Here is a 23,862-nt window from a genome sequence, read left to right as displayed (position 1 = left end):
CAACTTACTATATGTGAAAAGTGCATAAATTCACCTTTGAAGTAAATGTTTTATGTGTGAAGTACAATATGCAAATTTGGATTTGAACATGTCAATTGTAAGTCTTGAGGCTCGCTATGAATTCTTATGTACAGTATATAGCCATGCTCATGTACAGCACAAAAAGTCAAACACACTTCAAATTACAACACACTGACGTTATTCTGCACACAGACACACTCAAGCACACCTATGCACCCAGGGGAAGTGAAGCGCATAAAAGGGCCAGTGGTTGACAAGAAAAATGTAGTGTAACACCCATTTGAACATAAACATGGGGATCTCCTTACAGAACAGACCGCATCCAGCAGAGCTGGGAAAGGTGGATGAGGTCAGGGGACTTTTCATTGGTGGAAAGAAAGAAAAAAAAAACATTAATTACAATAATTACAACCAAAAGCCTTTTGACTCTCTCATTCAAACAGTGAAAGAGGAAGGTGGGGTTGCTTGTCTCTAGCAGAATGGAGCACACACATATTCATGACACACATTCACAAATACACACACGGCATACACACATGCACAGGCATGCAGATTTATGGACAAGAATTAGCTTGTTGACATACATGACAGCAGTCTCAGATATACACATGTACCATAATACACACAAATACACACCTCACACAGTGGAGAGCAGCAGAATCTAATTTTTAATTTTTCTGTCTTTCTTGAAAGCTAATTTCTTTCATCACTGTGAGCGATGTGGTTAGTGTCAGGGAGCGAGCCTTATGTATGAAGTCTGTGTCTCCATGTCCCCCTTTCTTGCTGTTTGTTTTTCTGTCTTGCTGTGTCATGTCATGGGCTTCAACAAAGCTCAGTACACAGTTTTATCAAGCTCTAATAGATGAATAAATGAATACCAGGTTCCCAAGGGTAAAGTCATTTTAAGACAAAGTCCGATTGAAAATGTTTAAAACAACACTATACAGAAGATGTTTCTGTGATAATGGGTGTTGCAATAGACTGTAAATACTCAAGCTAATGTGCTTTCAGTCTTCTTAAATGCTTCAGTTGTACCTTCAGAGTCTCCCAGTGTCAGTAATTTTATCACTTCAGGCACATCAGTCACATTTATTACTGAACCTATTTTTCTCTCTCTCTCTTTAATTTAATATTTATAATTAATATTAATATTTATCATTTTTAATCTATAATTATTAATGTTATATCTACTGTATTGATAATAATGAAAATATAAAACCCTTCATTTAAATTTCTGAATAAAACAATGTTCTCCAGTTGGACTTCCTGGAAAAAAATTGTGTAACCTGCATGTTTCATTCAGGATTTAAGCCCCATCATTATTACAATAGCAGTTGTAATAGTAGTTTATTTATTTATGTTTTACTACACTTACATTCATTTAAGATTTCACTATACATCTTAAAGTACTTTGGCCTGAGGACCTTGTTGGCCTTTGATGGCTGGGACTTGCCTGATTTACATTTTGTAAATCTGTATGGTCTGATGGAGGTAAAATTATGGAGAGCCACAAGGCTCCATTTTAAGACCTTTGCTGTTTCCTTTTAGCATGCTCCCTGTAGTTGACATCATTAGGAAACATGGCATACTAAGACAAGAACACACTTTGCATACATGACGTGAATAACTTAATCATGTGTTTATAGCTTTAAGATTATAATGATTATAATTGTTTGCTGGGTTCCCCAATGTAATCCTAAACAAAGCGGTTGAAAATGCAGCATTGTTCTTACCAGACCTAGAGAGTTTGAGCATATCAGCCCTTACTTGTGGGCTTTAAAAAAAAATAATAATAATCATGTATCAGAGTGCTCCACAGTTATTGAAAATCCCTGTTGGCAAAAATGTCATATTTTCAGCACAATGCTGCTTGAACATGAACACATGGCCTGCAAGTGAGACGTGTGGCCTAATATAGATCACAAAGACTGAAACACACCACCCTGCCACATTGTGAGTATGGTGCGGCGTAAACTTGAGTCCATATTTCACTCTGAACCAACCATGAAACTCTACAGATGCTAATTTTGCCCTTTGCTAATGGAACAGTTAATACTGGAGTAGTGAGTGCAAATGGTTATTTGCTTTCTAAATGGATTCCCTTGGGCCTGGGTTTAATTCACAAGATCCCTGGTTAGATAGGAAGGCTGTGTATCACTGTCAATTCACTGTGTCTGTTCTTGAGTTGTGGTTAGATTTACAAGAGTGTTGAAAGTTAAACTCATTACAAGCTGGTTGTTGGCGGGATAATCAACAATCATGGAGCTCAGGTGTCACCTGCTGGACACAACATCAACTGCGTGCTTAAATTCTACAATGACGTTCTCCTTTTTTTTCACCATTTTATTGACGGGGTTAAAGAGGACACATGAAACAGGGAGGAAAAGGCAGCACACACTTATCTACAAAGTCACCTACTGTACATGAATCAAAGTGCTAAGCTGCAGTTACTGCATTGTTCATTGTTCATAATATGTTTTGCCATTAAATGTTCCCTGAATTGGATCTGGCATCGAAACCTGAGTATATGGGTCAGGTCACTGTTGTTATTTAAAGGTCTTTGTTTTATAAAGCTGTGCAAATACATTATCAATGTATTTTTAATGTTTATGTTCACAGTTGTTGGCTCTTACTTGTTACAAAGAAAAATAATGTTCTGCACACATACGGTTGACCTTTATGTTCATATTAAGTAGTTCAGAAGTATAGAGCTCATTTATATTCCATGTTACCCGCTCAGCCCATTTTCCACTCTATTTCTTCTCCCTGTTCTTCTTTGTCTCTCTCGCACCCCGGGCCATTGCAACAGCTGTGGGGCAGATGTGAAAATGGTTGCATATGAGAACAGGTTTGGCATCTATTCCCCCCACCAAAACCACAGTACAGTGCTTCATCAACCCAGAAACCTTCAGTTTCCCCAATCATGCTGGTTTTCGTTTTACTTGCGGATGATTCTTGGACTAAAGGAAGCTGACAGCAGTCTATGTGTTGTTTTGGCTTGGCCGGGGTGATCAACATCATGTATGTTTATAAATGGGGCATTTTGGAGAGTTAGATTTCCATGAGAAGCAGAAATGAGGTCCCAGAATCTGCCATCTACTGTAGGCTTCTACTTTACTTACGCCTGCTGGGGTAACCGCTAATGCATGTGAATGCAGTTTGAGCATGCTGCATTCGTGGGCAGGTTTCACATTAGACTTTCACATTTGATAAAGAAAAGTAAGAAATGCATGCCCACACAAAAGTCACTGCTAGGGTTGTGTGTCCAAAAACATTGCTGTGGGTTTCTTACTTAGGCAAAACAGCCCACCGCTAACTTCTATGATATGCTAGTTCCCAGATATGACTCAGATTCTACTGAAATGTGTGATTTTTACACATTTCATCATCTGTTTCCACCAACTTTCACTTTAGAGTGCTTTTTGACCAACTTAATTAGGACTTAAGTAATTTCATGCTTACATCTATTGTCTTTGAGATATGGATGTTTACTGCCAAAAGTACTAAAAAACATGTAATTTATGTTGAAACTTGTGTCATTATTTAAATATATTTTTAATTACACATTTGTAATGATATGGTTATACATACTAGTTAAAATTAAAATCAAGCGATTTACTATGCACTAGCGATTTTTAAAACAATCAATTTTATTTTCTTTAAATCATTGCATCCATACAGTAAAATATTTTATTTTAAGTTTTTAGAAAGTGCACTTTTAAAAGTGCATTAAGAAACACAGTCAGTAAAGCATACTCTCTTAAATTACACTTAAAGGTGCTGTAGGGAACTTTTGTAAAAAAATATTTTTTACATATTTGTTTAACCTGTCATTATGTCCTGACAGTAGAATATGAGAAAGATAATCTGTGAAAAAATCAAAGCTCCTCTGGCTCCTCCCAGTGGTCCTATTGCCATTTGCAGAAACTCCATCGCTCCCGGTAAGAAACAACCAATCAGAGCTGCGGTCCGTAACTTTGTTTGTGTTCAAAATGTAGAAAAATGTATATAATAAGCGAGTACACCATGAATCCATTTTCCAAACTGTGTTTTTGGCTTTTCCTGAATCACTAGGTTGCACCTATAATAAGTGTTTATATTCGGACTATTTTAGATTGCTTCGGGGGTACCGCGGCGGAGTAACCCAGTACCTTTGTGATTCTTCATAGACATAAACAGAGAGAAGTAGTTCCGGCTACGATGTTCTTCCGCAAGACGCAAGCAGTTCTGTTTATTAGTGTCAAAAGTTCCCTACTGCAGCTTTAAGTTGCCTTTTATTTTAATAATATTATATTTCCTGCAATTATGTTTTTTTTCATAAACAATATTTTAAGTACACTTGAAGTGCACATTCAGCACAGTTAAACACATTTGTTTTCACAAGGAAAGGCTAGTTAAAATGTCATTAAGTATTTTACTAGTACTGTAAGTATGAGTAGTAATAATAGCAATGCCTGTTTTAGAAAGCACAGACAATGACTTATACAGTAACTTTTATCCAAAGCTACTTACAGTCCATTCAGGCTATACATTTTGTTTTACCAGTATGTGTGTTCCCTGGGAATTGAACCCACAACCTTTTGCACTGCTAACACAAAGCACTACCAGTGAGCCACAGGAACACTACGAACAGACCAAAACAAGCATCGGACATGTACGTTTCTCCATCGTTATAAAGACAACATGCATATGTGTCCTCTACACTACAAATCAATGAACAATAGAGTGTGAAGCAGGAAACCATAATTAGTCTTTGATCAAAGTGTCCGTTACCCAATATGAAGCGACACTGGAAAGGGGGTAGCATGTCTGAAGAAAGCTAGAGTGCTCTTTTTCTCTTCCCATTCTTTGACACAGTTGAACAGGGCCAGTTGATGCTAGGGTCATGGCCCCGGCCCCGCTGTGCAACATGTAGCTCCTTTATCAATAAAACAATGGCCGTTTGAATCCATTCTCTGGAATTGTTTTTCCTGGAAGAAAGACTAGTGAATTTGTTTCTTTTCTTGTTTAGAGCTGGGTGGAGGAGGGCTGTGGGATGAGGAGGGTCTTTTTATTTAATTTGAGTCATAGTAGGAAGTAGCATTCAAGAGTGAATACTGTGCACTACAAAAGAGAAAGAATAAAAAAGGGCGAGTGCTTTTTTTTTAAGGCTGACCACAGCTGACAAAAGAAAGGACACAAGAGACAGGACAGAGAGACTGTTTTTGATTCTCAGTAAACATGTCAGTCTGTTCATACTTCTTTTCCTTTCCATGTCAAACATTCTCCTTTATATAAATAGACTACAGGGCACATACTTGAGTTTGTGCTCAGTAAATACATTTAATATAACTTTGTTATCCTTTCGAAGGAAAAAAGTACAAGTGATTTCTGTACCAACAGCACACGCATTTAAATGAGAACAACAGAAGTTTTGATGGTACATTGAGAGCATAAAATGGGAAAAAGCAGAGCCACAAATATAGATACAACTATCATGTTTTTCCATACAGTAAATATGGTAAATAACAGACTTTGTGATGAATGAAAGAATGAAGCACAGCTGGTTTGGCCTAAGTCATTCATAGAAGATACACGGCAGAGGGAAGGAAGATATTTAAACACAGATTTATTTGGTAATGAAAATATGATCAGGTTTCTATAACAATATAGAAACTTTTCAGAAAACAAATCAATTTAAATTGAAGTTGGTAGAATCTGGCACAAATATGTAATTATGCTTATTTTATTTTTTTCCATTGATGGTGGTACTAAACACACAAATAACTTTAATATGAATTTAATTTTAATTAATAAATTATATAAAATACTTTGAACCATTTGTGACAACCTGCCCTGCCCTGACATGTGGCTTTGACACGTTTTATGATCTCTGCTGAAGCGGACCTCAAGAATCTGTGCTTGGCTTCCTCTTAAGTCTTACAAGAGCATGTAACATAGTAAAACGAAGAGTGAACCTACTGAAGGACAAAGTCTCACACTTACTGTAACAGGCTCAGACCGTGGACAACTAGGTTTACTGTAGAACTAATGAACATAAGGATGCAAACATATAACAATATAGTCAAAATAATAAATGATTATTATAAGATAAATGAGTGAGTGAGTGACAACTGGTTAAATGATTTATGAATATGTAATATACATTTCTAATATACTGACAAAATAAATATTTAAAAGATCTATTCTCTATATATGTATATGTTTATTTAATCTGCATCATATTACATCAGGCGATGGGAGAACTAAACTCGGGGGGAAAAAAGAAAAAAGAAAGAAAGAAAGAAAAACAGACAACAGAAAACACAAGGGCTTAAAGTTACCATGAAATCCAAATACACAATTTAGATTTTTTTGAATGGAATATATGCAAATTTTGTAAATGTATGTGCCATTAAAGTCTTTAAATAAAAAATACAGAAATGTGTGTGTCTGTATATATATATATATTTTTTTTTTAATACAGAAGTGTGTGTGTGTGTATACGTGTATATATATATATATATATATATATATATATATATATATATATATATATATATATATATATATATAATCTTAAAATTTTTAATAATAATAATAATAAGAAGCATTATTAAATTTTTAGTAATGTAGTTTTGATCTCTCGGCAACAAAATTTATTCTATTCTCTGGTGATGTGTATACTGGCACAGGAGCAGGACAACCTGTCAAAAACAGCGATGATCCAATGAGCCAATCAATTCCCAGTGGACAAAATCAAGTTTCACCCTACATTTTGTCTTGTTCGAGAAGCTATTTCACACTGATACGTCACAATCGAGAAACAGCATGATCACAACTTCTGCTTCATGTCAAATTAAATACACCTCTGTAATTTAGGGTGACCACTTTGTTATTGCTCTGATGCAGAACAGATTTTGCAGGGCAATTTGGGACATGTGGGAATGATGTGGTATTTACTACTGAGATTTACATTAGTTGGGAAGTCTATCTGGAGTGACGTTGGATGAAAACATGCTTAAATCACCAATAAATGTAAATTATGACCAGCTCTGTGACTTGCCATAATATTTCCCCCACTCTATGATGGCTGCACAAATGGATTATAAGTGTCATTTCCACACTATGTTAAATTATGTATTATGTTTGATAATCTTGTGTGGTGACAATAACACACTTTTTTTGCATAATTTGACAAAAATCCTGCACAACACAATAGCAGACAGATCCTAGACAGCTTTAGCTCCACGTTGTGGATGTTTTTGGAAACACACTTGATTAGGATTTAGATTAACTGGATTTTTACATTGAACAGCAGAGGGCAGCATATCTTGAAAAATTTCCTTTACAGTGACTGAACCTCTTGGTGTACCTCTAGTGATACACAACACAAAAGCGCTCTAAATGAAAATCCTGCTTTCTTTGGTAGTTTCACAGTATGTTTGGTCTTATCCTTGATGTAAAGTTACATCAGCCAGGTCAAGCATTAGTCACAAAAAGCCACACACACAGCATGCCCTCATAATGTTGTTTCATATCACACTTCTTTACACAGTTCTTTCCTTTTTTCCTCTCTGTATGGCTTTTTTCAAATTATGTTTTCTAAAGCACAAAAAGCTGCACAAAGGTGAGAGTATAATAATGAAAAAAAAAAAAAAAAAAAAAAAAAATCAGCAGTCAGAAGTATCCACTGTGAGAAAAAAGTTTTAGGTCGTGTTTCTCATGCTAAAGTCTCTGAACAAGCAAAGTGTTTCTGCCACGTTTAGACATTTATGAGGTCAGCTGAACTGTTACACACGCAAAGGCCAGGCTTATTTTTTTTGCCCCTTTTTAGGCCAGCTAAGTAAAGGGCCATTAGTACCCCTTGTGACTTTAAGAGGTATTACACTGATTTATCAGTATTCCCCTTAATGATCCCTGGGATTATATGATGTTTTTTTAAAGATCATTATTTTGTGTATTTAGTTTAACGGGATATGTTGACATGCTTTAATGTTCCCAAAACACATTTTTCAAATACTGTACATTATTGTAGGTCCTCTATGCCCTGCCTCTCTCAAATGCGTCGTTTTCTACAAAGTCTCTCCTTCAAACAAGCACAGTCTGCTCTTGGTCAACTGACCCAGTGCATTGTTATTGGCCGAACACCACAAGCACTCGTCAGAAATGTAATACCTCTCTCCATAATCTTGAGCTTCATCTTTTAAAATAAATGTAAAGACAGTTAATAATGTCCTTAGTTTTACCATCAGTTCAAGCCTGAAAGGGGAACAGATTCATGTGACAGACACGGTGATGAAGCTTGTTTGTGTTTGTAGTACACAAGCCACGGATGGTTAAGACAGCTGACTCCACTGAGTGACCATCTCCCTCTCTCTCTCACACACACGCCCACACACTCACACGATGCGCAAAACTCTGCATTTGAACATTTAATAGCAAATACTTTAACAACATACTTACTGTAACTGATTCAGAAGCACCAGATTGTTGTAGCAAAGTCAGAATTACCTCCTCTCCTAGATTCATGAAATGGTCGTCCATAAAATGCGTTGCTGTTCTGTTGTGTGAACATTTGGCAGCATTACGCAAATATTTACACATAGTGATGTAGACATGTGGGGGCGTGTTTAAACAAGCCTTTTTAGGAGGGTGTGGCAGAGTCTTAACTTTTGATAAAAAAAAATCTCTTTGGACTTGAGACTTTAGTCTATACAACTTTACAGATCTTCATTTTGTACCAAGAGCTTGTAACACTCCAAAGTGAAAGGAAAAATTTTAATCGCATCATATGACCCCTTTAAATGGAAAACAGTAATTTAATTATATTTCACAGAATTAGTTATTACTTATATAGTATTACTCAATATTACTTGTATCTTGATTAAATAAGTGTCAACTTGGTCAGCAGAAGATACTTTATTACTTATATACACTATTACTTTATAAGTGATGAACTAATGATGCGATCAAATCAAATACCATTAAGGGTTGGGGGTGAAATGCTCGTTTTCACTCAATATCCTGTTAATCTTGAGTACCTATAGAGTAGTACAGCATCCTTCATAACTCCAAAAAGTCTTAAGTTTTATTATATTCATAAGAGAAAGATAGTCTGTACCGATTTTCCGGGAAAAACACGACCGGCTGGAGGTGTGACGTGTGGGCGGAGCTAAAGAATCACGAGTGCCAGTAAGCTTTTGCGTTGAGAGCGTTTGGAAGCTGTGACATTACTGTGAGGAGAAAAACACATCCAAAACAAATCATGGCTAACAGTCAGATTCAGCCGTTTATTTATGATCCAGAATCAGATCCAGAGGCTGAAAACTGAACGAGAGCAGCAGCAGCAACAAATCGCTCCGAGCGGGGCTCGAACCTAGGTCTCCGGCATGGGAGGCGGACGCACTAACAAGAAGGCAGAGATATTTGAAGCAGTTTTACTCACCGCCTGCGGTTCCAACACACGATCGTGACCCTTTTATGTTGGGATTGCATCATCCTTAAGAAATAAACAATGTGCAAATCCGTTGTCAAACTGGGCCTTGTTTGTAAAAGAAGCATCTTCGAAATGCAGGGAACAAACAAAAACACTTGCACAACTCCGTTGATGCTCTGTAAAAATAAACTCCATCCACTGGTCCCTTAATGCTGTTGTTTTTTTGGTAATCTGTGCAGGGTTGTCTTGCCCTGGCAACCAAAAACACACTTCTTTTGTGACATTTCGCGACGCTCTCGCTCTGATCAGTGAATGCATGTGCTCTCTCTCTGCTCTGCTATAAGGGAGCGCGCTCTTCCGGCAGAAGTGCCTTAGGACCCATATAAGGAAATTCTGCTCCATCTAACGTCACACAGAGCCATACTCGAAAAAAACTTTCCGAAACTTGTGACAAACCGGAAGGAGTATTTTTGGAACAGAAATACTCCTTCAAACGTACAACTTAATTTTTGAAACTTTGTCCATGTTTAGCATGGGAATCCAACTCTTTAACAGTGTAAAAAACTCAGTATCAATGAAATAGCATTTAACCCCCCCTTTTAAGTAATCACTCAGCAGTAGTGCAGCCCTTCCCAGAATGTTTTGGGTGAGCTTATGAGGCTCTTTTGATTTGGGTCAGCAAGCAACCACCTGATAGCGTAGCAACACATAAAATAGCTCTTAGAAAACCATTCAAAATATATATTTAGCAACCACGATGCAACACCCTGGCAACCACTCACAACACCCTAGCACTATACCGGCAAATTTTGTATGATAAATCAACATCACTGTTATCCTGTTTCTGTGTGTGTTTTTCAGGAGAGCCGGATTCATGCAGTAGCTAAGTCAGGAATGTGAGTCTAAGAGGCCTGTCTTGGAGCTAAGACTATTGGAAGAGGTCAGTCAACCAATCAGTAACAATCACGGATGACTAAGTATTGCTGGGGGTTCTTGCAACTTACTGTTATAATGCTATACAGACAGATGCTCTTGGATCTGTCAATTAGAAGTCAGTGCAGGTGTGATCTCCATTCATTCAAGCTCCTTAGAGGCTTTCTCTCAAAAAACTGTGCTCTATGCTGCAGTGAAACACAAGTCTGATCATACATTTAATTTGATACATACTCACTGCAGAGGTTTGGAAGTGGCAGCCACATTTAACCCTTTCATGCAAGTCTGATCATGCATTTAATTTGATACATACTCGCTGCAGAGGTTTGGAAGTGGCAGCCACATTTAACCCTTTCATGCAAGTCTGATCATGCATTTAATTTGATACATACTCGCTGCAGAGGTTTGGAAGTGGCAGCCACATTTAACCCTTTCATGCAAGTCTGATCATGCATTTAATTTGATACATACTCGCTGCAGAGGTTTGGAAGTGGCAGCCACATTTAACCCTTTCATGCAAGTCTGATCATGCATTTAATTTGATACATACGTCGCTGCAGAGGTTTGGAAGTGGCAGCCACATTTAACCCTTTCATGCAAGTCTGATCATGCATTTAATTTGATACATACTCGCTGCAGAGGTTTGGAAGTGGCAGCCACATTTAACCCTTTCATGCAAGTCTGATCATGCATTTAATTTGATACATACTCGCTGCAGAGGTTTGGAAGTGGCAGCCACATTTAACCCTTTCATGCAAGTCTGATCATGCATTTAATTTGATACATACTCACTGCAGAGGTTTGGAAGTGGCAGCCACATTTAACCCTTTCATGCAAGTCTGATCATGCATTTAATTTGATACATACTCACTGCAGAGGTTTGGAAGTGGCAGCCACATTTAACCCTTTCATGCCAGTGAAATTGAGTGGTTGGACAGGCTGAAAGGTTGGGTTGCAGAACCTGTGTTAAAGTAATAACTGGGTCACTTTGACCACATATGGTGTTTTTGAGCAAAATAATATTAGAGACCAGAAATGTTTAACTAACCACCATTGACAGGCACTATTTTTTTTTAACTGCTGCTTTTAAAACTGCATGTCCTCTCTGGGCCATAATGCATGGGTTTTGCCTAAACAGAAGGGCTGATAGGTGGAACTATGGTGAACAGAGACTGACCGCTGTCACAATTTGCCAGTATACTAATAAAAAACTTGATTTAGTGCTCTGAATAAAAGTGACACACATTTGTACATATTGCCATATGGAATTGCGCTCTGGAATATTTAAATGTTCAGATTTGTTGGTTCTTAACTTATTTAGAGCTATAAGGGTTCCTATAGTCGTGGGAAAACTGGAAATGTCAGGGAATTTTAAAATGGCCATTTTCAGGTCTGGAAAAAAATTCTTTACATTTTTCTAGTTATGCTCAGCACTAAAAATTGCTTTAGTTAGTGCAATTTTTATTAAAAGATTCTTAAGTAATTGTTATCAACAAGACAATATCTGAAAATGAATTTGGATTGCAATTCAGTAAGGGTCAGTAAGATTCTTTAGTTTTTTTTTAAATGAATGAAATTAATTATAACAAGGATGCATTAAATTAATTAAAATAAAAAGTGAAGGCATTTAAAAATTTAGCAAGATTTCTGTAAATGCTTTATAATTAATATTAACAAGAAACCAGCATATTAGAAATAAGAAAACTAAGAAAACGTGTTACTTGCTGAAAATGGGCAGTCATGTGAAAGCTTGGAAGAGGCGCTGGTTCATTCTGAGGAACGGGGAGATCTTGTACTATAAATCGACGGTGGGTAGACGTATCCACAACTCTGTGGTGGTATCTGAGAGATGGTGTGAGGTTAGGAAGTTTAAAGTTACAGCACTGATGATATCTACCTTTGTTCTGTTCTCAGTGTGACGTGATCCAGAGACCTCAGGGCCAAATGGAGTGTTATTTGTGTCATATAGCCCGCAGAGAAGGAGCTCAGACATTCCAGGTGAGAGACACACACTGATACACCTTAACAGCCTTTAACAAATTGAAGGGATGTTCAGCTTTTAAGTGCTGTCATTATTGGGTTTTCAAAGGCATAATAATAATAATAATGGGGAATTATGTATAATTTGATCATTCTTGAATCAGTGCAATCACAGTTCGGGAGGAATTGAATATCATAATCATAAAATGTCTTGCAGAACTGGATGTGTTTTACTGTGTCCACAACTTGGAAGAAATTTTGCAATACGTTCCATCATAGCCAAATTGATTTATAATTTTTTATACATTATGTGAAAATTTCTGTTCACTTAGTAGTCAAATATTTAGAATACATAGATATAGACAGACAGACAGACCTATTTATTTATTTATTTATTTTATTTAATATAATGATCATAAAAAGTGTTGTTGAATTTATTATGGGCCATCTGTTTTACTTTTTTTTTTAATTGGCTTGGAATATATTCTACTTGGCATTCTATTATGGTAGAAATTATTTATTATTCATTTTTTTTTTTTTTTTTTGGTGTATTAAGATTTAAGAGCATATGAGCAGTTATGAGCCTCTTTATTCATTCATGTATGTATATATGTATATATTTATTTAGACAAAAAAAAAAAAAAAAACCTCAATGTTTAGATATTAATATCTACAATTTATTGTTTACCATCGGCCATAACATGAAAATATTTATCTGTGTATTTTTATATAACTGCCATCCAAGTCATAGTATGATTAACCAGTTTTTTTGGTTAAATCTCTGTCCATGTTTTTCTCATTTGTGTTTTGTTTCTAGTTAATAACAGAGAAGAAGACCTTATACTTGGCTGCAGACTCCCCAGATATCCTGGAGGACTGGATCAAAGTTCTCCAGAATGTTCTCCAGGTCCAGGCCAGTGGGCCAGTTTCCATGGATAAAGAAGCTAAGCCCACGGTGCAAGGCTGGCTAACTAAAGTAAGAGCTCACAGGAAAGATCCAGCCTCACTTAGCCCGAGGGATATTCAGTTTGGTTTTTAGTTTTACTCTTACAGTAAATGGGTATTGGCTTCTGACGTTAGCCGCAAACGAACACAAAAAAGTTTTATAATTTATCTAGTCAAATCTACAGTACAGTGCAGGCCTCGAACAGTGGATTTACATCTAGTCTAGCATGGCAATTCATCGATTTTCATATCAAAACAGCAAGAGTTTTGACGTATAAAACAATGAAGTGATGATGAGGATTAAAGAAGGAATGAGCAGGTGACACTAAAGGATTGCATGGTTAGATTGCTGGATGGTTGGTTCACGCTGGGACAGAGCTGAGGTCATCAGGCCTGGAATGTATCTAATAGGGAGTCCTTGATCACAGGCTTTGTATGTGTGTGTTTGGAGGGGGGGGGGGGGGTGACTTCACCACATCAGACGGGTTTTGATTGACAGGTCAGGATATAATTAATGTTTTTTTTTCTGTATGTGGCTGTGCTTGTGTATTGTTTCCCTCCAATATGTCTAGTGTCTAGTCAAGTGGGTGTGTTCATACTGGCATGATTTTCCTATTTGAATTAATTTGATTTGACTGTCCATTTCCAATTTGACGCATAAACTGGGATCAATATGAACCACATATTTGAAGGGATGGTTGATTATGATTTCACCTTTTGAACTTTAGCTACTGTGTATTGTTGCTGTTAGAGCATAAACAACATCTGCAAAGTTATGACACTCTGCTGATTAAGGATTACAAAAAAACAAACAAAAACAAAAAAACGTCTGGTAGGGACTACGAGCTTCTTCCTGGGTTTGTGACATCACTAACCCTGATGTTTACATCAACCCCGCCCCCCTGAAACACACAACTACACATAATGGTAAGGGAGTGTTAGGTTTCTGGACAATGTGCACTAGTCTGTTAATGGATCACAAACACACTGAGCCTGCTAATCAATCAGAGCCCACTGTTTATTTCTGATGGAGGGGTTTCACAAAACCAGGAACTAATGCGTTTTGCGAAATGAAGCATGAACTCTTATTACACTGCACCCCATAAACACAATCAAGCTTTGGAAAAAAGCTGATCGGCCACCCCTTTAATATATTGAGTCTGTTTTCACCTGTTTTGCTTTTTCTTTCTCTCTCAATATTTCTGACGATGTCTTTAATTCTACTACAGGTGAAACATGGTCATTCAAAGCTTTTGTGGTGTGCTTTGATTGGGAAAGTCTTCTACTAACGGAACCAGGACGACAAGGTGGATATCTTCAGATTCTTTCAATTCGGAGTGATTCAGTAGCTCTGCAAAATTTCCATTTAAGTTCACGTGTATTTTAAATGTTTAAATAAAAATATATATTCAAATATATATTTTCTAGGGGAGGAAAATGCTTAGCTAGAGACTTTGCGCAAGCGTTCATATTCTGGTGTTCTGGCCACGGATTTGCCGGTCTTGTCTTTTTCTTGCAGGACCCTGTACGTTATAGTACTAAATTAGGTTTAATCGTTTAATCACCACCACAGCGTCTTGTCTCCATTGGCAACATGCACGATTTGTGTCGAATGCAAGTGTCATAGGTAGCAGAGAGTGCAAGTAGCGATTGCAAGTGACATTGACATTTAGTTTCTTTTTTCTTGTCTTCGCCACCTGGCTACTGTTATAAAATGTTGGGAAATTCAAAAAAAAAGTAATCAAAAAATTCAACAAAATAAAAAATAAAGACTGCAAGTGATGTCACTAGCGGAAGCACAAGTGTCTAAGAGTGCAATTCTGAGAATTCAAGTCTGAGAGTGCAAGTCTGCAACCAGACCCTCTTGAAATATCTACCAATTGCACACTTCTACTCAAATAACTCGATGGATGGTTTTAAACTGAGACAGACAGATTTAATGACTCTATCTAGACCCCAGACAGTGTTTACGACCAGCTCTTATGGGCTGATGGCAGCTGTCTGTTTGTTTTTCAATCTGTTGTGTGTTCATGTGTGCAGACTCTGCTCTGTGGAAACGTGAAGTGTTGTGTTTCAGTAAAGCGGGACTGCGGTACCCTCTCAACACGCTGCCCTCTGTGGCGCTTCAAACAGAGGCTTTCAAACTCTTTAAGGTGAACGCTCTCGTCTGTCTTCTTTCAACTCCATCTCTCAAAACCCTTCTAAGATGTCCTCATCTTCCTCTTCCTCTCCCCATCTTATGGTGCCGTCCTGTCCCTGTGTGTGAGAGAGCTACTTTGTCTCCTTCACAGCAGGATCAAAGGCTGTGATGGTCTCATTCCAGTCGCTCGTAGTTTCTCCTCAGGCTCCTGTTTTGAACTAAGAAACCTGTTCTCCAGAGGTTTACAGATATTACGCCCTATTGACTGTTCAATGGCGTGTCCACGAGAGCTAGCATCATGCACAGCCCTCAGTGCACTTTCAAGATCAGAGGGGCTTTTTAGGTAGTCATTTGATACTGAATGAAAAGGCCTCCCACTCTGAAGTAATGAATGGGGGGTTGACAGCTACATCCTGACTTGATTTAATTTGCATTATAATTCCTGTAAGAACAGAAACGGTATGTTAATAAGACAGTAAAGCATGTTGTTGCATGCTGTCTGTACAGCCACAGAACCAGCTGTGTGCGTTAATGTTTGTGAGCGGTTCGCCATCTGCTGGTTGGTCGGTTCTCATCACAGACAGAAGTGCAATATATCTCAATCTTATTTGGTCTTTCTCTCCCAACACTTTTCTGTCTGCTAATATGGTATAAAGAAGCAATTTCAAAGGAAAAAAAATAATTTTAATGGTTAGTAAATTGTCCCGTGGTGTAACTACCAAGTAAAAATGTGGATACATGTGAGAGAACACATCTAAATTTAAATAAATCAAAGTATGTAAAGTAAAATACAATAAAATAAAAAAAATAATAAATTAAAAATTTTGATTATATTTATTAGAAATCTAAGGTTTACTTATTTAAATGACACCACATTATATTTTACAACCTAAACTCATTTAGTTATGGAGTATTTTTATGAATTGCATTTTTTTTTATGTATTTTTGTATAAATTAATTAAAAGGACAAACAACTGAGTGTTGTGTCATTGAACCACACACATACTGTACATAATATTTATTTTGTGCCCCTGGTAGTCATGCCAGTTGTTCATCAATGTGCTGGTGGAGTCTCCCTCCCTCCATCGACTACCACACCTCGCTGGCCCAGAATGCACTGCAGGTGTGCCTAACACATCCAGAGCTGCAGAATGAGATGTATACTGTCAGCTGACCAAACAGACCAACTGCCGCACTCCTCACAACTATGCCCTCACGCAGGTCAGTGTCATATTTGTTCATACACACACCCAAACTACACTGTATCATCATATGAAGTATGTTATATCTCTATATCTCTCTGCTCTTCTCTTTCTTTCTTAGTGCTGGCAGCTGTTGTCCTTGTGTGTAGCTCTCTTCCTGCCTCAGCACCATTTCCTGTGGTACCTGAGACAGTACCTGCAGCAGAACGCAGATCCCAGGTTACTGACCACACACTCACTCCATGAAGTACAATGTGTTGTACATGTTAAAGGGATAGTTCACCCAAAAATGAAAATTCTGTCATCATTTACTCACCCTCATGTCGCTCTAAACCTTTAAAAGTTGCTTTCTTATGTTGAACATAAAAGAAGATATTTTGAAGATTTCTGGTAATCAAACAGTTGGTGCTATTTCTTTTCCTACTACACTTCCTTCTTCAGAATCATTCTAATAAACATCAGATCATTCTAATTTAAAAAGCATTTTTTGAATAGCATAATTTATTGAATGAATATTATACAAGTGTGTTTGTGTGTGTGTGTGTGTGTATATATATATATAAATAATGCATTTACACCATACACACACTCACACACACATATTATGTATGCAAACACTTTTATTTTGGATATGATTATTCGTTTGACAACACTGAATACATTTGGATTTACAAATATACATTCAGATTTTACATAAATATTTCATGTTTGCCATTCTATAATTTAATTATATCATGTACAGTCTTACTTAATGAATTAAATTAAAAACACAGTCAAAAAAAGACTTCTACAAAACTAAGAAAAAAAAAATAATTAAGAGTTTTGATACGTTTACTGCATTTAGGCTTAGATACAGATATGAATAAGAGTTTTTGCCTAGACGCCTCATGTAATTGAATGTGAAAGCCTGTGTTTATGTGTGTACGCCCACAGGACTGAAGTGGGGAAGTATGCTGTGTACTGCCAGCGCTCAGTAGAGAGAACCTCACAGAATGGAGAGAGAGAGGCGAAGCCTTCACGAATGGAAATTCTTTCTATTCTGCTGAGAAACCCTAACCATCACTCGCTACCTTGCAGCATACCTGTTCACTTCATGAACAACACTTATGAGGTACACATACACACTTTCTGTTCCCATCGATCTGGCTCTTACATTCAATACATCAGCTGAGAAAGCTATCTCCTGCATGCCTTCTGCCTCTGATTAATAAGTTAACTTTTTATTAATAATAAAAAGACCTTCTGCCTCTGATTAATAAGTTAACTTTTTGATTAATAAGTAAACTTTTTAGCAAGTAAAGGTTCTGTTAATGCAATTGTAAAAGTCCTTCTTCAGGTCGTGGTACACATCTTTACTGTTTGTTATAAAGTAAACATAACTTTATTAGTAATATTTCAAGATGAACATTTACTGGAATGAAGCATCTTAGGTTTACTTGATTATCCATAAATCTTTTCATTTTTATTATTATTATTATTTTTAGAAAAACTGGAATAAAAAGTGTGAATATCAAATATGGTCAGGCTTTTGATTATTTGCACATATCTTAATCATCATTGTATTGCATTGCATTGTATGTTTTGCCCCCCACAATTAAAACAACAGATCTTTGAACATAAATCTAAGCATTTATAATCACCTTGCTAAGAAATTATTAGGAGATAGAGTCATATTTAAATGCATTTTATTGAAGCAGTATTTGTATTGTTATAAAAACCACATTGATTCCCATTAAAAGCTACCAAGAACTGTTTGGCCAAAAAAAAAAAAAAAAAAAAACCTGAATGAATTTGAATAATACCGACCGACGTGTTTTTTTTTTTTTTTTGACCTACTTGATTATGAGCTTTATATTCTCATATATCATACTATACAGTATGAACCATAAAAGCCTGATGTATCAAATATGATAGTCAACAAAAATGCAATTTTTAATAACATTAAGGTTCAATTCACTGCTCCATTTCAATAATTACTTTTGCCCTGTTTACACTTGGTATTAAGATGCATGCAGGATATGGGTGGATGTTTACACTACACATACAGTGTTGTCACAATCATTTTTCAATGTGTCCATATGTGGTTTCAGTGATTTGATCACAGCTTGTTTTAGACCCCATTTACACATGTATTGGGCATTGACCACTCATGATCCAGTCTCAGAAAAAATGGATGCTAGGTGTAAACTGTGTCTTTGATGTATGACATGGAATGTTTGCAGGACAGGCTTTCAGAACGCTGCTGCCTCTTAACTTTCTCCATCTCTACAGGTCGTAGGTTTTGATGGTGCCACCACAGTGGAGGAGTTCCTCAACACAGTCAACCAGAGGGCAGGCATGAGGAAACCACAGATTTCAGGCTTCGCACTCTTCACTGATGACCCCTCTGGAAAGGATCTGGAGCACTGCCTGCAGCCCAGCAATAAACTATAATATGAACATGAAATATCAGTTTAGTCCGTATGTTTTTTGATGCAAGAGAATTAAAGGAATGTTTTTTAATCTTCTGGTGCAGATTTGTGATGTGATCTCAAAGTGGGAACAGGCACTGAAAGAACTTCATCCTGGAAAATATGAAGGAACACGGATTGTCTGCCTCACTTTTAAAAGCAGGTATGTTTGAAAAACTGTCTCATATGCACAGTATCAATGTTTTTCATGTGTCAGGTTTTTAAAAGCAGTCAATCTTCCTTGTAGGCTGTGTTTCAGAGCTCAGGCTAAGGGGGAGACTGAGCGAGAGCGCCTCCTGCTGGCATATCAAAAGAATAATAATTGTAACATTTATTTTATAATTAACTTTTAACATTTAATTACTGTATAGACTTAGTATAATTATAATTTATATATATATATATATATATATATATATATATATATATATATATATATATATATATATATATATATATATATATATATATATATATATATACTGTTATTTAGCTTTAATTTGTAATAATGTTTTCTCATAGAATGCCTGATTTACTATTTACCAATGCCCAATTTTACCAAGTTATACAATAATTTTCTTCTTCTTCTTCTTCTTTTTTAATAAATGAAAGCTTAAATGTTTACCATGTTGAACTTTGCACAAACACTTATTTCATTTAATCACAACTTTGTCCCACAGGGAACTCTCTGAGCGTTTGGCCACAAAGTGGTCTGTCCTTCATGGATGCACAGCCTCCGAGTGTGTAAGAGTCTACCTGACTGTGGCCCGCAAGTGGCCTCTGTTTGGGGCCAAGCTGTTCAGTGCCAAGGTTACTTCAGATATACAGTAGATAAGGCATCAGTATCCTTAGCCATGGGCAAAATTGAATGCTATTTTCTACAAAACCTTGACCACTTAAAAAGATTTCCAGATGTACCTTTTCACAAGAGGGCTGTTAAAACATGGCAGAATATCTCCTTTTACTCCCACTCTGTTGGTGCGCAGCCATTGCCTCCCTCTTCACTGGAGCAAACTGGAGTGTGGCTGGCTGTTAATGAGGATGGGCTGAATGTTCTGGACTATACAATGGTGAGTGAATGCGGATGCTAGTTATACTTTCAGAAAGTAAGACTGCATTAAAGGAATATTACGGGTCATTTATGACTTAAGCTCTTAAGAGTGCTGTTGATTGCCACATAAAAGAATTTAGACTCCCTGAGGTTGTAAAAACAAATGAAAAACATGCTTACACTAAAGCCTTTTAATAAAAGCCTACAAGTCAAGTGTGCAGAACCACAAATATAAAACTATAACTATATCTAGTTTTGAGAATGCAACATTAACAAGGGATGTGATGTAACTGTAAAGTACATAGCTGATTCCAAGGACATTTTTGTGGAAACCAAGATAAGTTTTTTTCTCCAGTAGTTTATATATATATATATATATATATATATATATATATATATATATATATATATATATATATATATATATATATATATATAGTATTTACTGTCACTTTTACTGGATCAATTCAGTCTAAATAAAAGCAAAGATTCATCACATAAAAAAAGTAAAAAATCTAATGACAAACTTTGAAACGGTTGTGTTTATATTTGTTTTTGTAGAGATGTAAGAGACTGAAAACGTATGTGCTGGATGGATATTGTTATATAGAGAGAGAGCAAAATGTAACCCATCCTACATTAATTAATGGGTGAGCAAATACAATTAGTAACAATTAGTGTATACCTTGGTATAATGCTGGACAATAAACTTGGGATTTTGTAAGCAAGAAGCTTCAACAGAGAATGTATTTGTTAAAGAAATTACTTTCTTTTAATATCAATAGCAGACTGCTTTTGATGTTTTATAGGGCTTCTATTGAAAGCATTTTGACATTTTGTGTGATTTATCGGTATGGGAATGCTTCTGAGGCTCAGAGGAGGTCACTGGGGAAGGTAGTAACAACAGCAAGTAAATTATTAGGGATAAAGTTACAGTGAATAGAGAGAGAAAGAATGTTGAATAAGACTTACATCATTGTGAATGATAAGAGGCATCCATTATCTTATACTTTTGAATTGTTGAAAACAGGTCAAAATTATATTTTATTCCCCAAGCAATTAAATTCTTATTCCTCTCGTGCTAACTGAGGGTCAGCTTGGTCAGCAGTTATTTTAAATTAGATTTCTTAGGATTAAATCGTTTACATTTATGTATGCAAAAAAAGAAAATTGTTTAATGACTGAAACTGTTCTGTGTTTCTTTTGCACCCATTCGTCACATATCCATACCAGTCAGTGATCACCTTCGGAGGTTGCAAGGAAGATTTCATGCTAGTGGTCAGCCAGATTAAAGACCAAGCTTTGGGCAGCAAGATTGGGGATAAACTTTTATATGCAATGACTAAACCAAAGGTAAGACATGCTAATTCACAAAAGGTACAGTACATTACAACACATTTCCCAATGCGGTCAGTAAAAACTGAATTCTGATATATATTGTGCTTTTAACATTCAGTTTTATTACCTATCTTAAAAATCTGATCTGAAGTGTGTGAGGGAAAATCAGAACTTTAAAACTTGAATTTCAGTTCAACTTCTGCACCCCCCTCTGAAACCACTATCTGAAAGATGATAAAAACAGGTTTTTCAATGAGAGTTTCACTCATACAGTATTGCATGCTGTAGGAAGTGCTGATGAGCTCGCAAATCTGTGGTTTGTTGTGTCTTTTTGGCCTGATACAGTAAAAGCAAGTTAAATGTTGAAATACTTGTCTACTAAAGACTTCCTGGTTCACTGTGCCTCTCCCTCTCACTGCTGTAGATCCTGGAACTGACGCTCCTCATGGCTTGTTATATCAACTACTGGACCTCCAGCTTGCCAGGGGCTAGAAGCCAGAATCAAGTCTCAGCAGTGAGCCTCATGGAGACAGGAAGCTCTGGGACATCGACAGCCACCACTTCCACTTCACTCTCATTTAAACCTCAGTCTCCAGGTGTCTGGGTCGGCAACCTATCACATGGTCTGCAAACAAATAAAAACACATTCTTCTAAATATTTAAATCATTTATTTTGGGATAAATTACAATCAAACAATTTAATGTTTAAAGTCTCAAACCATAAACTGCAAAAATTATTTATTGTGTGAAACGGTCACTACTTGCAACTGTTCGTAGTCCAAATACAAGAAATAAACACATCACAAAGTGTTTTTTTACTGGTGAAGATCACCCACAAAGTCAGAGCAGATCCAATACTATTTTATTCTTGAATGCAAAAGTTTGGCGCTCGTTTTTAAGGAATTCAAGCTTTTAAACTGGAGGTCCAGTTAAAGGCGCAGTTTGACTTTTTCATCTGTGCATAACATGATTTTATTTTATTTCTGTCTTTGTTCGAGTTTTTGTTTATATTGGTTCAGGACATTTCCACTGTTTAACGGTACATTAATTAATGGTACCATCAGTCATTTGAAGTTTGGACGGTGAATATCAGGATGTGTAGAAACATTACACAGATCTTCTCTAATACATCGACATATTCAGCAGAAACCAGCTAATCAGTATACACAGGACAGTCTTATGTGTCTAGTGGTAGTGTAACGGTTGATGAATTCTTCTCATCTGTCCAAGCAGGAAAGGACATGAAAATGTCATCAGCACCATGTGAAGTTCAACTGGCAAACATTATGATTAATCTGAGCCAAACTGTTCATTTTTCATTTTAAGTTTTAGGTTATACAGTAGATGTAACACATTAACTTCATATTTGCTCGCTAGCCATAGCCTTGCCTCTTGTATAAAGAGAAAAGAACACAGCCATACATTTCTCAACATCACATTAATATGTGCAGGACCATATGTTTTCTTGAAGTTTGTAACTTGAGAATGGTCATAGTTATATTGATATTATCATATTTTTTTATTAGATTTTACAAAAGAAATTGGCTTGACATATTTACCATAAAGTACATGTTTTCAACGACAGATTATTATTATTTTTTGTGTGTGTTAACTGTTACAATATAAACTGTAATAGTTATCATGAGTGTTTCAGAAACTGATAATTGACAAAGTAGGTAAAAACACAATGTACCCTTAATATGGCAGATTTTGAAAAGTAAGAGTTTTGATAAAGAGCTGTTATAATGACTTGAATTATTGAATCACACCACTCTCTCTGTATGTTGAATATTTATTTTGTCAAAATGCTTTTTTAAACATTGTTTTTTTTTGTCTTACCAACTTGTTTTCTATTGTCAGACTTAGTTCTTTTCTAGAAACCTTGAAGTGTTCACATTTTATGTGCGTGGAGAGGTTTTTGCAAATAAAAGATGAATTGTTCTAGTGTTTCCTTTTTGATTTTTAAATCTTGCATTTTAAGGATAAGCTCAGTTTGTTGACAATGCTATATTACCTTTATGCACAGTATGACTATTGTTAAATTAAAATACTTGTCAATATTCAATTATATTATCATGAAATCTTTTTCATTTAGGCTTTCTGTGTGCCCTTAGCAATCATAGTAAAGTCTTTGATAAATTTACAGAACAGTTTGTTTAGATATGTTCTTATATTGCAGAAAAAAAGATGAATAAGTTCACAGATTTGCTGGCCACCGTGTAGGTTTATAGACTGGGTGGGGTTTTGTCTGCTCTCTCACTCCAGGCAGGTCAAAGTGCTAATGGCATTTCCCTGCCAATAGCCAGCTATAAATTCACAATTTGAAAATTAAGCAGGGAAAAAAATGTGCATGTTCTAAGCTTTACAGTAATATGCTTATTACT

At 36.3% G+C, this 23,862-nt stretch overlaps 1 pseudogene; it reads left to right on the top strand.

The window, feature by feature from the left end:
- Window positions 1–313: 313 nt before the first annotated feature.
- Window positions 314–23,301, top strand: LOC128031608 (pleckstrin homology domain-containing family H member 1-like; annotated as a pseudogene).
- Window positions 23,302–23,862: the final 561 nt, after the last annotated feature.

This window comes from Carassius gibelio, chromosome A17 (genome assembly GCF_023724105.1).
Source record: "Carassius gibelio isolate Cgi1373 ecotype wild population from Czech Republic chromosome A17, carGib1.2-hapl.c, whole genome shotgun sequence".
Lineage (NCBI taxonomy): Eukaryota > Metazoa > Chordata > Actinopteri > Cypriniformes > Cyprinidae > Carassius > Carassius gibelio.
This window is presented reverse-complemented; position numbering and strand designations above follow the sequence as displayed.